Consider the following 13,113-nt stretch of genomic DNA (forward strand, 5'->3'; position numbering starts at 1 on the left):
CTCTTTGTAAGGGAACCCAAACCCTAGCCACTAGTCCCCCACCTGAGAAGAACCAGACATCGGAGAAGTAGACTAGCCCCCGGTCGCCGCCGCATCAAAGCCATTACCGACTACCAAAAAGGTAAAATTTTCTCCTTCTCACTCAGAACTCAATTTCGAGTCTCTCTGTGGCCATATCGGAGCAAAAGGGACAGTAAGTGAGTCGAAAACTGCGGACAAAATCCGGTAGAGCCACCGCGGCCAAAACCCTAAAACCCCTCCGATAAGACCCTTCCCGTTTTTTTTTCGCACGATTCTTTGACCATTGTATTCACTCCCTTTCTATGCAAGTTAATCGAAGGAGAAACCCCAGTTGTGGAGGAGAACCAACGGAGTCGCCGCACTTGGAGACCCCTCCCCCTCGCTAATAGGTTCGATTTTTTTATTTTTCTGGCCCACTGAGGCTTCGTAATGTGTTTCTTCACAGCAATACATGTAAAACCGACCAAAACCGACCAGGTCAAGGTGCCGCCGTCGTGGGCGGCCAAGCCAACATTGAAGCACATCACTGCCACCATGTTGGAACTCTAAAATTGGCCGAAAAGAGTTTTTGACACCGATTTTGCGTTTTGGGTGTATTTTTGGGTACGTGGCGAGTATTTTGATTTTTGCAAGAAAAATTCAAGAAATCTGGGCCCTGTTAGGAGGCATAGTGAGTAGTACAACGTTTCGAAACATCGTTCCAGATAAGGATCTCTCACCCTATTCTCTGTTACGGTAAATTGAAGATTAGTAATCGATAATTTTGTGTTTTGTAAAAATTAAAAAAAAAACCCTAAAAATAATTATATTTCACTAATGGAGCCGGAACCGGTTAGTTTATATTTATCCAGATTCCCTGTTTATTTTCCTGTATTGCTTAAATTTTTTACTATTATATTGTGCATATTAAATTGATATTTTTGATGATCTTTTTGATTATTTGGTTTATTGTTCCTCCTGCAATATTTATTTAGTTATTTAGTTATTTGGTTATTCGATTATGTTTAAACTATATCACTCGCTTAAATATTATTTAAATTAATCTGTGAATATGTGATAAGATGTTGGTATGTGTTTGATGGTTATTTGGGCGATGAGAATCTATATAAATAATAGCTTACTCTGTACCCTAGGAAATGGTGGACAGACCCGGTATATAGGGAACCCTACCGTAGACATTACCTCAATCAGATAGGACTGAGAAGTCTTATACTAAAAAGGTTTTGGGAGATATGATTCACCCTCATTACCAGACGATAGTATTTTTTATGCCCATTACTGGACCGGGTATGAGGACGACTGGGTTAATTGTCAAATCTAGATATTGGGTTCACGAGTAAAGTGATATTCCTATGGACCCCAAAAGGTTAAAAGGAAGAATTAATGATCTTATGCACAAAATTAAAATGTCACTTGTTTATTTATCTTCATAGGTTATTTTTAGGAAAATCTGTAACGGTAAATATAGAATAAAACGCTTTAGAGTTAAATGTATTTACTTAAATCGAGAGTTTTATTAGCTGTTTTGTGATTTTTACCAACATTCGATTTTCCATATCAGTTATTAGTGTGATATTCTTATTATGCTAGTGTAGCTCACTATTTTATTAATAATTTTATATCAAGAAGACTAAGATTCAGATCCCGATCAGGTAGAGGGTTGTGAGTAGTTCACTTCCCAGGCTCCCTTCCCCCTAAGATATCTATTTATTTACTTAAATCGAGAGTTTTATTAGCTGTTTTGTGATTTTTACCAACATTCGATTTTCCGTATCAGTTATTAGTGTGATATTCTTATTAGGTTAGTGTAGCTCACTATTTTATTAATAATTTTATATCAAGAAGACTAAGATTCAGATCCTGATCAGGTAGAGGGTTGTGAGTAGTTCACTTCCCAGACTCCCTTCAAGTGCTAGTGGAGGTTAACCCCCTAAGATATCTATTTATTTTTTTAATTATCGTTTTTCTTTCTTTATGAACCAATGTAAAAGGAACATTATAATTTTCTAAAAAACATCAATAAAAATACTATATATTTTTTATAATCTCATTATCATTTTTACAACTATCTTAAATTGTTAGTTAATTTGTAAAGGTCCGGAACTTAAAGGAAAATAAATTCATAAATTAAATGCGGAAGTAATTAATAGAGTTAGGGTTTATATTCCTTACACAATAATTTTGAATGCCCAATAGGGCTACAGGAATGTCCCTTCTAAAAGACAAATAAAAAAGAAATAAAACGAATAATTAAGCATCCTATGACAACTTTTACTAGTACTTGAAGGGAGTCTGGATAATGAACTACTCACAACCCTCTTATTGATCGGGATCTGAATCTTAGTCCTCTTGATATAAAATAATTAATGAAATGGTGAGTTACACTAACTTAGTAAGAATATCACACTCATCACATATATGAAAAACTAAAGATTGGTAAAAATTAGAAAAACTACTAATGGAGCCCTTGTTTTATTTAAATATATTTAAACTTGAAAAAATTTATTTAATACTTACCATAACGAGTTTTCCAAAGGCAACTTATGAAAACCCATATCCATATCACTTTTCACTTTCACGCATAAGAGAATAAGAAAATAATAGCTTTCTTTTTTTACCTGCTTACTGATACCTCTAGAGGTCCATAGGAGTGTCCCCCTACTCGTGAACCCAATATCCAATTTTACAATTGACAGTCGTCCCCATACTCCGTCTAGTAATGGGTACTAAACCTTTCATCGCCTCGATACCTTGTCTGGTATGAGGGTGAACCATATCTCCTAAACATTTCTGGTAAGGGATTTTCCAACCCTGTTCGACTGAGGTAACGTTCACGTTAGGGTTTCCTATGTACCAGACTCGTCTGCTCTTTCCCTAAGAAACCAGCAAGTATTTCACATACAGATTTTTATCAATAAACAACCAATAAACTCATACCAATATCTCATATCACATTCATAAATTAATTAAACTACATTCATGCTGACGGTATATAACCAAAATAACCATATAAGTTGATAAAACTGTTGAATTATAAATTAAGAACATGTACTATATGAAAATCAAGCAAGTAAGACAGTACAGGAAAATAAACAGGAAATTAAAAAAATTTTGAATTAACCGGTTCTAACTTCACTAGTAACTTGTAATTATTTTTAAAGTTATTTAATTTTTCACAAAAATATAAAATTATACTTCGTTAAGCCTCAATTTATCGTAACGGAGAATAGGGTGAGAGATCCTTATCCGAATTGATATTTCGAGACATCGAGTAATCTATTATACCTCTTAACGAGTACCGAGTTCCTTGAATTTTTTACGCAAAATTAAAACACTTATCACATACCTAAAAATACCCTAAAAAATCTAAAATCGGTGTCCAAAACTCATAATGGCCAATTTTGGAGTTCCAGCACAGTGCTGCCGCCGTGCTCCGGCACCCATGGTGGCAGTTCGCCTCGGTTTGGCCGGTTTTGGTCGTATCCCTGTAGAAAAATACGTTAGGGGCTTCACTTAGCCAGGAAATCACAAAAAAATCAAACCTATCGATGGGGGACCTCCGGGCGCAGTGACTCTGTCGGTCCTCTTTCGCGGTTGAAGTTCTTTCTTTGCCTAACCTGCACAGAAAAGGACGATAAACACAATGATCAAAAAATCACATGAAACGAAAATTGGGAAGGGGCTCATCAGAGAGATTTTGGGATTTTAGTCGCAGTGGCTCTGTCTGCGGTTTCGGGCTCACCCGTCGTCCCTCTTTCTTCAATTTGGCCACAGGGATACTCAGAATCGAATTTCGAGCGGGTAGGGGAAAGTTCTACCTTTTTTTACGGTTAACGGTGGCTCTGATGCGATGGTGGTTGACAGTTGGCCTCCTTCTCCGACATCTGGTTCTTTTTCTCCAATGGGGGCTGGTGGCTAAGGTTTAGGTTTTCGTGTGATGTGACGTATTTATAACCATCCTGTATTGATCTAGATCGTCTATCGTGATCGACCTCGTTCGTCCGATCATCCTTAAGGAAAAAATAAATCTAAACCATTCATCGCGATTGATCTCGACCGTCCGATCGTGCCTAAGGGAGAAACGGATTTGGGCTGTCCACGCGCGTAGGACTGATCCTGAGTCGTCCGATCCCGAGGCATGCAAATCACCAGCGTGGCTTCCCGCATGCCACCGATGTCAGCACACCTTGCCATGCAGCGCATTCCTATTCATCGAGACTGCTGACTGGGCAGTCCTACATGACCGAACTTTTTTTATTTTTACTTTGACCTCCCGTTTCTAATTTTTCTTTCAAAAACACCCCCATAATAAATTTTTTTTCCTTTTTTTCCAAAATTATTTATAATCTTGTCCTTAATTTATTTTTTCTCAAAATTTTACTTAAATAAAAATAAAATAAATTAATCAATTATTTTAAATTAATAATTAAAGAATAAAAAATTTATCTCGGGACATTTATTGAGTCCAGGTAATATAACTCTCCCCCTTAAGAAAATTTGGTCCCTCAAATTGGTCACTCTCTCACTCAGTTGAACAGCTGGGGGTACTGGGCCCTGAAGCTTGATTACAGTTCCCAAGTGGCCTCTTCATGCATATGGTTCTACCATAGGACCTTGATGAATGAAATTTCTCGGTTGTGGAGTATTCTACTCTTCCGGTCTACAATGCTTACTGGTACCTCCTCATAGGATAGATCCTCATGGAGTAATAAGGGCCCGTAGGATAGGATGTGTGATGGATCTGGGTTGTACTTGTGTAGTATAGATACGTGAAATATATTATGAACCCTAAATAGCTCTGAAGGTAGTGTCAGTCTATAGGCAGTCATACTAATCTAGTCTAAGATGTCAAATGGTATGATGAATCAGAGATTTAATTTTCTCCTCTTGTCAAACCTATTGATCCCTTTGAAATGAGTGACCTTAAGAAACACTCGGTCTCCTTTCTCAAATTCCAAATCCCTCTTCTGGGAATCCGCATAACTTTTTTGTCTGCTCTAAGCTGTCTAGATGATCTTCCTAATCTTAATTATCTTAGCTATAGTTTCCTCCGCAAGATCTGTACCGAATAATTTTGTATCATCCACCTCTTCCCAACAGATTGTTAATCTACATAGGCAACCATACAATGTCTCGTACAGAGCCATACCGATACTTACCTGATAGTTGTTATTGTAGACGAACTCTATCAGAGGTATGTGATCATCTCAATGGCCCCTAAAGTTTAGAACACAAGTTCGGAGCATATCCTCTAGTGTCGAATCGTCTTCTCTGATTGTCAATCAGTTTGAGGGTAGAATGCAGTGCTAAGGGACAGTTTTCTTCTCATGGTTCCTGAAAATTAAACCAAAATCGATAAGTGAACCTAGAGCCTCTATCGAATACTACTGACACTGAAACTCTATGTAACCTAACTATCTCTCGGATATACATTCTTGCTAACTTATCTAAGGGGTTGGCTATCTTGATAGCCAAGAAGTGAGAAGACTTGGTGAGCCGATTGACAATTATCCAAATGGTATCATATCCTAAGCGTGTCTTAGGCAACCCTATTATAAAATCCATTGTGATATGTTCCCACTTCTATTCCGAAATCGGTAATAGCTGAAGTAACCCGTTTGGGTATTGATGCTCTGTCTTAACTTGTGGGTATGCTAGACACTTAGAAATAAAGTCGGCTACCTCTCTTTTTATCACGCTCCACCAAAACTGGGGTTGTATACTTTGATACATTTTAGTACTTCCAGAATGTATGGTGAACTTAGAGTTGTGAGCCTCTATCATGATGTTCCTTTTTAGTTTACTGTCATCTGAAACACACATCCTGTCCTGAAACCTGAGCAATCCATCGGCAGAGACTCGAAATTCTCGATGTACTCCTTGGTTTACATCTTTCTTAAGGGCGGTTATGGTGGAATCGATTAATTGAGATTTTTTTATTCTCTGTATCAATTAGGTTGGACAGTCAGGTGGGCTAAACATGTAACTCTCTTTAAGTCCTGAAGTCATATCTGTTGTGCGACTCCTATTACCTTGCATTTAGAAACCATTATATGAGGTAACATACCTGCATTTTTTCTACTAAGCGCGTCAACTACTACATTGCCCTTACCCGGGTGATACAAGAGATTATAATCATAATTCTTGAGGAGCTCTATCTAATGCCTCTAATGCATGTTCAGATCTTTTTTAGTAAATATGTGCTTCAAACTCTTACGGTCAATAAAAATTTTAAAAGTCTCCCCATATAGGTATCACCGCTAGGTCTTCAAGACGTGGATAATAGCAGTAAGTTTCAAGTCGTGGGTGGAGTAATTTTTCTCATGACTCTTTAACTGTCTGGACCCATAGGCTATAACCTTGTCATACTGTATTAGAATACAACCTAACCCCAGGTAGGAGGCATCACTGTACATTATATCTCTACATGTCCCACTCGATAAAGCCAACATGGGTGCAGTAGTCAACCACTTCTTGAGTTCTGTAAAACTCTTTTCGCAGTCCACGTTCTATTCAAATTTAATGTTCTTCTTTGTGAGGTAGGTCAAATGAGTGGTTAGGATAGAAAATCATTCTATAAACCTGAGGTAATAACCAGTCATTTCCATAAAGTTACGAATCTTCTTAAACGAGGTCAATTTTTTCCATCCAAACACTGCTTCAACTTTTTTGGGGTATACTGATACTTCATCCCTTGATATGATGTGTCTTAGAAAGGTAGTATGCTCGAGACAGAACCCACACTTACTCAATTTTACATATAGTTTTTTCTTCCTGAGAACCGTCAAAATCTGAGTCAGATGGTGAGCATGTTCCTCTTTGCTCTTTAAATTGATCAAGATATCATCGATAAACACAATGACAAACTGATTTAGGAATTATTTGAAAACCTCGTTCATCAAGTCCATAAAAATGTTTAGAGTATTGGTTAGTCCAAATGGCATGAACAGGAAGTCATAATGTTCGTACCTGGTTCTAAAGGTTGCCTTGGGAATGTACTCTGTCCTGATCTTTACCTAGTGGTAACTCGAATGCAAATTTATTTTGGAGAAGACCTGGACATCCTACAACTAGTTAAAAAGGTCATTAATTTTGGGGAGGGGGTATTTGTTCTTGATCGTGAATTTGTTTAATCCCCTGTAGTCACTACACAATCATAACATCCCATCTTTTTTCCTTACAAATGTGACTTCGGCACTTCTCTTTCCTTACAAATGTGACTCCAACGCTCCAAGAAGATATACTATATCGGATGAACTCACTGTCCGATAATTAATTGATTTGTTTCCTCAGTTCTTCCATCTCGATGCGGCTCATGCGGTAAGAGACCACCGAGATAGGCTAGGTGTTAGGCTAAAGATCTATGATGAACTCAACTTCCCTGTCCACCAGCAATTCCAGTAGTTTATCATAAAATACACATGAGAAGTCTCAGACTAACGAGATCTCTTGAATGTAAACTTCTTTATTATGTTTGCCTGTATCACGTCCAGGTTGGCTTCAGCATCCTACTGAGTTGGTTGTAAGCTCTACCCTGAATAGGAGATAGATTCCGCAAACACTTTCTCGCATAGTGTTGGGTACTCCCACATATATGACAAGTATTATTGAAATGATAGCAAATTCAATCCCCATAATCCTTACCATAATACTAGCAAGTTCTACCACATCTTGTTACTGGAGCCTGAGTCATTGACCTAAGTCTCTTGTTCTGTTGAGCTTGAGGAGGAGTCTGCGGTGTGAAATTGGGGGTCTGGGTTTCCCCACTACTAGAGAAAAAATACGAAGATTCCTCTCCACTAGTTGTGTCTTGACTAGAATGGTTGAGTGGGTACTAAGCTCAAATACGTACAGCTACTGTCTGATCTCAAGGCGAAGACCCCACTCGAACTTTTTTATCTTTCTACCCTCATTCATTATGCTCTTAGGGGAATATCGGTCCAACTTTAGGAACCTTCGAGCATACTCTGACATAGTCATCTCACCTTGGACTAGGCCTGCTTGAGCTACCACCAACAGCCCGCCTCTCCCATAAGCATGTAGGTGACAAGTATAACCTTCTGTTTGGAAACCACCTCAAGAGTCGCGAATGCCTTCTTTGTCCCAGTGAACCAATACTCGGCCTCTTCAAAAGAGAATGCACATGTAAAGGTAGATGGGTTTAGTCTTTTGTACCTTTCAATGTAGTCTGGGTCCATCATGGGTAGAACTGGGTCCCGTGAAAGAGGAATTGGATTGTGCTAGGGAGGGACCGAGTGGCTATGTGGTGGTGCTGGATGATACGGTGGAGGCAACGAGATGTACTGTAGTGGTACCAGATGATGTGGTGGAGGCACCGGATTGTACTGTAGTGGTGCCAGATAGTACGGTGGAGGAGTAAGGTTGTACTGAGGTGGCTTCGGATCTTCCCACTACAAAGGTAGCTCAAATTGTGGCAGTATGAGAGGGTCAGACAGCTCCCTCCTTTCCTCCCGGACCTACTGGGCAGAGATGAGTCTCTCCAGCATCTCAAAGAGTCGGTCAACATCCTCTCGAATTGAGGCATCCTGGGTTGTTTAATTTAGTGGGGGTCTTCTGCTCCTCATTTTCTTGTACCTATATTTCACAAGAAAAAGTTGAGTAATAGTTTGTATTTGGTGTTTGTAAGTCTTTATGCAATGAATGGTTCCAAGGAAGGCGGCTCTGATACCAACTGTAAAGGCCCGGAACTTAAAAGAAAACAAATTCATAAATTAAATGCATAAGTGATTAATAGAGTTAGGATTTACATTTCTTACACAATAATTTTGAATGCTTAATAGGGCTACGGGAATGTCTTTTCTAAAAGACAAACATAAATTAAAGAAATAAAATGAAAAACGAATAACTAAGTATCTTAGGACAACCTTCACTAGCACTTGAAGGGAATCCGGATAGTAAACTACTCACAATCCTCTTGTTGATCGGAATCTGGATCTTGGTCCTCTTGATCTGAAATAGTTAATGAAAGGGTGAGTTACACTAACTCAATAAAAATATCACACCAATCACATATACAGAAAACTGAAGATTGGTTAAAAATTAGAAAAACTATTAATGAAGCCCTTGCTTTATTTAAATACATTTAAACTTGAAGATGTTTGTTTAATACTTACCATAGCGAGTTTTTTAAAGACAACCTATGAAGATTCATATCCATATCACTTTTCACTTTCACGGATGAGAGAATGAGAAAACAATAGCTTTTCTTTCTTACCTACTTACTAGTATCCCTAGGCATCCGTATGAGTGTTTTTCCTACTCGTGAACCCAATATTCAATTTTACAATTGATTGGTCATCCCTATACCCCGTCTGTTAATGTGCGCCAAACATTCCATCGTCTCGATACCTCGTCTACTATAAGGGTGAATCATATCTCCCAAACCTTTTCAGTAAAAGACTTCATAGCCCCATCCAACTGAGGCAATGTTCACGGTAGGGTTCTCTATGTACCGGGTCTGTTCGCCCTTTTCCTAAGTAACCAGCAAGTCTTTTACATACAGATTTTTATCAACAAACTCATACCAATATCTCATATCACATTCACAAATCAATTAAACTACATTCATGTTGACGGTATATAACCAAAATAACTAGATAAGTTGATAAGACTATTGAACTATAAATTAAGAACATGTACTATACAAAAATCAAACAAGTAGGACAGTACAGAAAAATAAATAGAAATTAAGTCAACTGTGAACTAACCGATTCTGGCTCCACTGGTAACCTGTGATTATTTTTAGAGTTTTTTAATTTTTCATAAAAATACAAAATTATACATCGTTAAGCCTTAATTTATTATAACGGAGAATAGGTTGAGGGATTCTTACTTTGATTGGTGTTTCGAGACGTCGAGCTGTCTACTACGCCTCTTAACGGGTATTGGGTTTCTTGAATTTTTTTTATGAAATTCAAAACACTCATCATATACCTAAAAATACCTCAAAAAATCTAAAATCAGTGTCCAAAACTCATTCTTACTAATTTTGGAATTCTGCCGCCGTGCTCCAGCACCAACTCTGTCTCTCACGGCGGCTATTCACCTCGACTTGGTCAGTTTTGGTCAAGTTTGGCTTGTTTTGGCTAGTTTTGGCTAGTTCCCTGCAGAAAAACACGTTAGGGGCCCTAGTTGGCCAAGAAATCACAAAAAAATTAAACTTACCGGTGGATGGGACCTCCGGGTGCGACAGCTCTGCCTGTCCTCCTTCGAGACTGAGATTCTTTCTTCGGCTACCTTGTACAGAAGAGGACGGTGAACACAATGATAAAAAAATCACGGTGCTATCATACCGAAACCCTAAAAATTGGACGGAATGAGTTTTTGACACTTATTTTGGATTTTAGGGGGTATTTTTAAGCATGTGACGAGTGTTTTAAATTCTACATGAAAAATTTAAGGAACCCAGTACTTGTTAGGAGGTGTAGTATATAACTCGACGTCTCGAAACACCGATCCGGGTAAGAATCCCTCGCCCCTATTCTCCATTACGGTAAATTGAGATTTAACGATGTATAATTTTGTGTTTTTGTGAAAAATTAGAAAATCTTAAAATTAATTACAGGTTACTAGTGGAGGCAGAACCGATTAGTTCATATTTATCTTGATTTTCTGTTTATTTTCTTGTACTGTCAAACTTGCTTGATTTTAGTATAGTATATGTTCTTAATTTATAGTTCAATAATCTTATTAACTAATCTGGTTATTTTAATTATATACCATCAGTATAAATATAGTTTAATTGATCTGTGTATATGATATAAAATATTGGTATGCGTTTGTTGGTTGTTTGTTGATGACTGTATGTAAAAGACTTGCTGGTTATCCAATGAAAGGGCGAACGAGTCCGGTACATAAGGAACTCTACCATGAACATTGCCTCAATCAGAAGGGACTGAGAAGTCCCTTACCGGAAAAGTTTGTGAGATATGATTCACCATCATATCGGACAAGATATTGAGGTGATAGAATATTTGACGCTCATTACTGAATGGGTATGGGGACGGTTGGTCAATTGAAAAATTGGATATTGGGTTCATGAGTAGGGGGGACACCCCTATAGACCCCCAGGAGTACCAGTAAGTAGGTAAGAAATGAAAGTTATTGTTTTCCGTTCTCTTATGCGTGAAAGTGAAAAGTGATATGGATGTAAGTTTTCATAGGTTGTCTTTGGAAAACTCGCTATGGTAAGTATTAAATAAATATCTTCAAGTTTAAATGTATTTAAATAAAGTAAGGGCTCCATTAGTTATTTTTTTGATTTTTTTTTTTACCAATATTCATTTTTTTGTATATGTGATTAGTGTGATATTTTTACTAGAATAATGTAGGTTATGAGTAGTTCACTATTCAGACTCCCTTCAAGTGCTAGTGAAGGTTGTCATAGGATGCTTAGTTATTCGTTTTTCATTTTATTTCTTTAATTTTAGTTTATTTTTTAGAAAGAACATTCATGTAACACTATTAGACATTCAAAATTATTGTGTAAAAAATGTAAACTTTAACTCTATTAATCACTTTTATATTTAATTTATAAATTTATTTTTTTTTAAATTCTGAGCCTCAACATAATTTGTACAAATTTGTAAATGAAATAAATATTTTAAAATAAAAAATAAATAAACAAAACCCAAAAGTAAAAAATGTTTTTCATCTATCAAAGAAGACCTTATAATTATAGAAAAAGATAAAGATATTCACCATTCCTCCTTTTTCTTTACTAATAATAATTATTTTTTCAAACAAATAAAACAAGAATTAGCATCTTATTATTTGTAATTATTTCCATCCACTTTCTCCAATACAAACATATTAATGTACTAACTTAAAAAGGAAGAGGGGGAGGAGGAAGTACAAATAACTACGTTCCTTAAATTATCTTTTTGATATTTTTTAGAGCATCATGAATTCATTTTTTTTTTTTTTTTTTTTGTTTTCGTTTCCAAAAGAATCATGTAATTTACTTTTTGACTTCCAAAATTTATTTCATTCCAATAATTGATCCCAACAAGAGAATAATTTTTTTTTAAAAAAAGAAATATTTGATAATTAAGATTCTATTTTCTGTACTTATTTAATTTTATTAATTAATCATTGTTTTAAGAGGCTAATCTTGTATGTGTCTGTATAAAAAGACACTTATTCTTGCCTCCTGTAGGACATGAAGAGGCAATTAAAGGATATGGTTGGTTAGGTATGATCACCTAATCACTATTAAATAATTAATTATTCTTCCCTCCAGATTTCTTACTTTAAATTTGGATTTAAATCTCCTTCAAAAGCCATTTTCTTTTTCTTTTTTAGTAATTTATGTCTCCTCCTTATTTGTTTTTTAAAAAGAACCTTAACATTGCCTAATCTGGCCTAATTTATATACTACCCATATATATATATATATACATACATGCTGCTTCATCTTTAATTGGGTTCAGGGAAAAATAAATATATATTGATTAGACATAATTTTCTTACAAGTTTATTTTTTCCTTAATTTTAAGAATAATTTGATCTTTTCATTATTTTATATCACAATTTTTTAGAAGTAATATATTCTCATATGTACTCTATTTCTTTTTGAATTATTGTTACCTCTATTTTTTCTTTAGAATATTAATTAAAATTCTGACTCTAATTTTATTTTAGCAAAAATAAATCACTAAGTTGGAGAAAGAAACTTATTAAAATGGAAAAGAAAATTGTTTGAATGTCAAAAGTTATATGATTATAAGAACCTACACTGACTTTTGTTGAAGTGATTTAATTTCTTAACATATATTATGCAATATTTATAAGAATAATAATACAAATATTCTCTTGGTTAGTACATAATTAATTTTTTTAATTTTGGTCCAACAATATTTATATTTACATTTTATTTATTTTATATCATAAAATTTTGCTATAATAATTATCCAATGATTATCTGAAATTATTAAACTTTTTAAAAGTGAGTTAATAAATTAATTGTTTTTTAATAATAAAATGAAGTACATTTTAAGTTAAAAAAATATTTTTATAAATTACCAATTTTTATTTTGCAATAAAATAAAATAAAAATGTATTATTATTTTG

The sequence above is a fragment of the Carica papaya genome, chromosome 6, assembly GCF_054855325.1.
Source record: "Carica papaya isolate Zhongbai chromosome 6, ASM5485532v1, whole genome shotgun sequence".
NCBI classification, from domain to species: Eukaryota; Viridiplantae; Streptophyta; class Magnoliopsida; order Brassicales; family Caricaceae; genus Carica; species Carica papaya.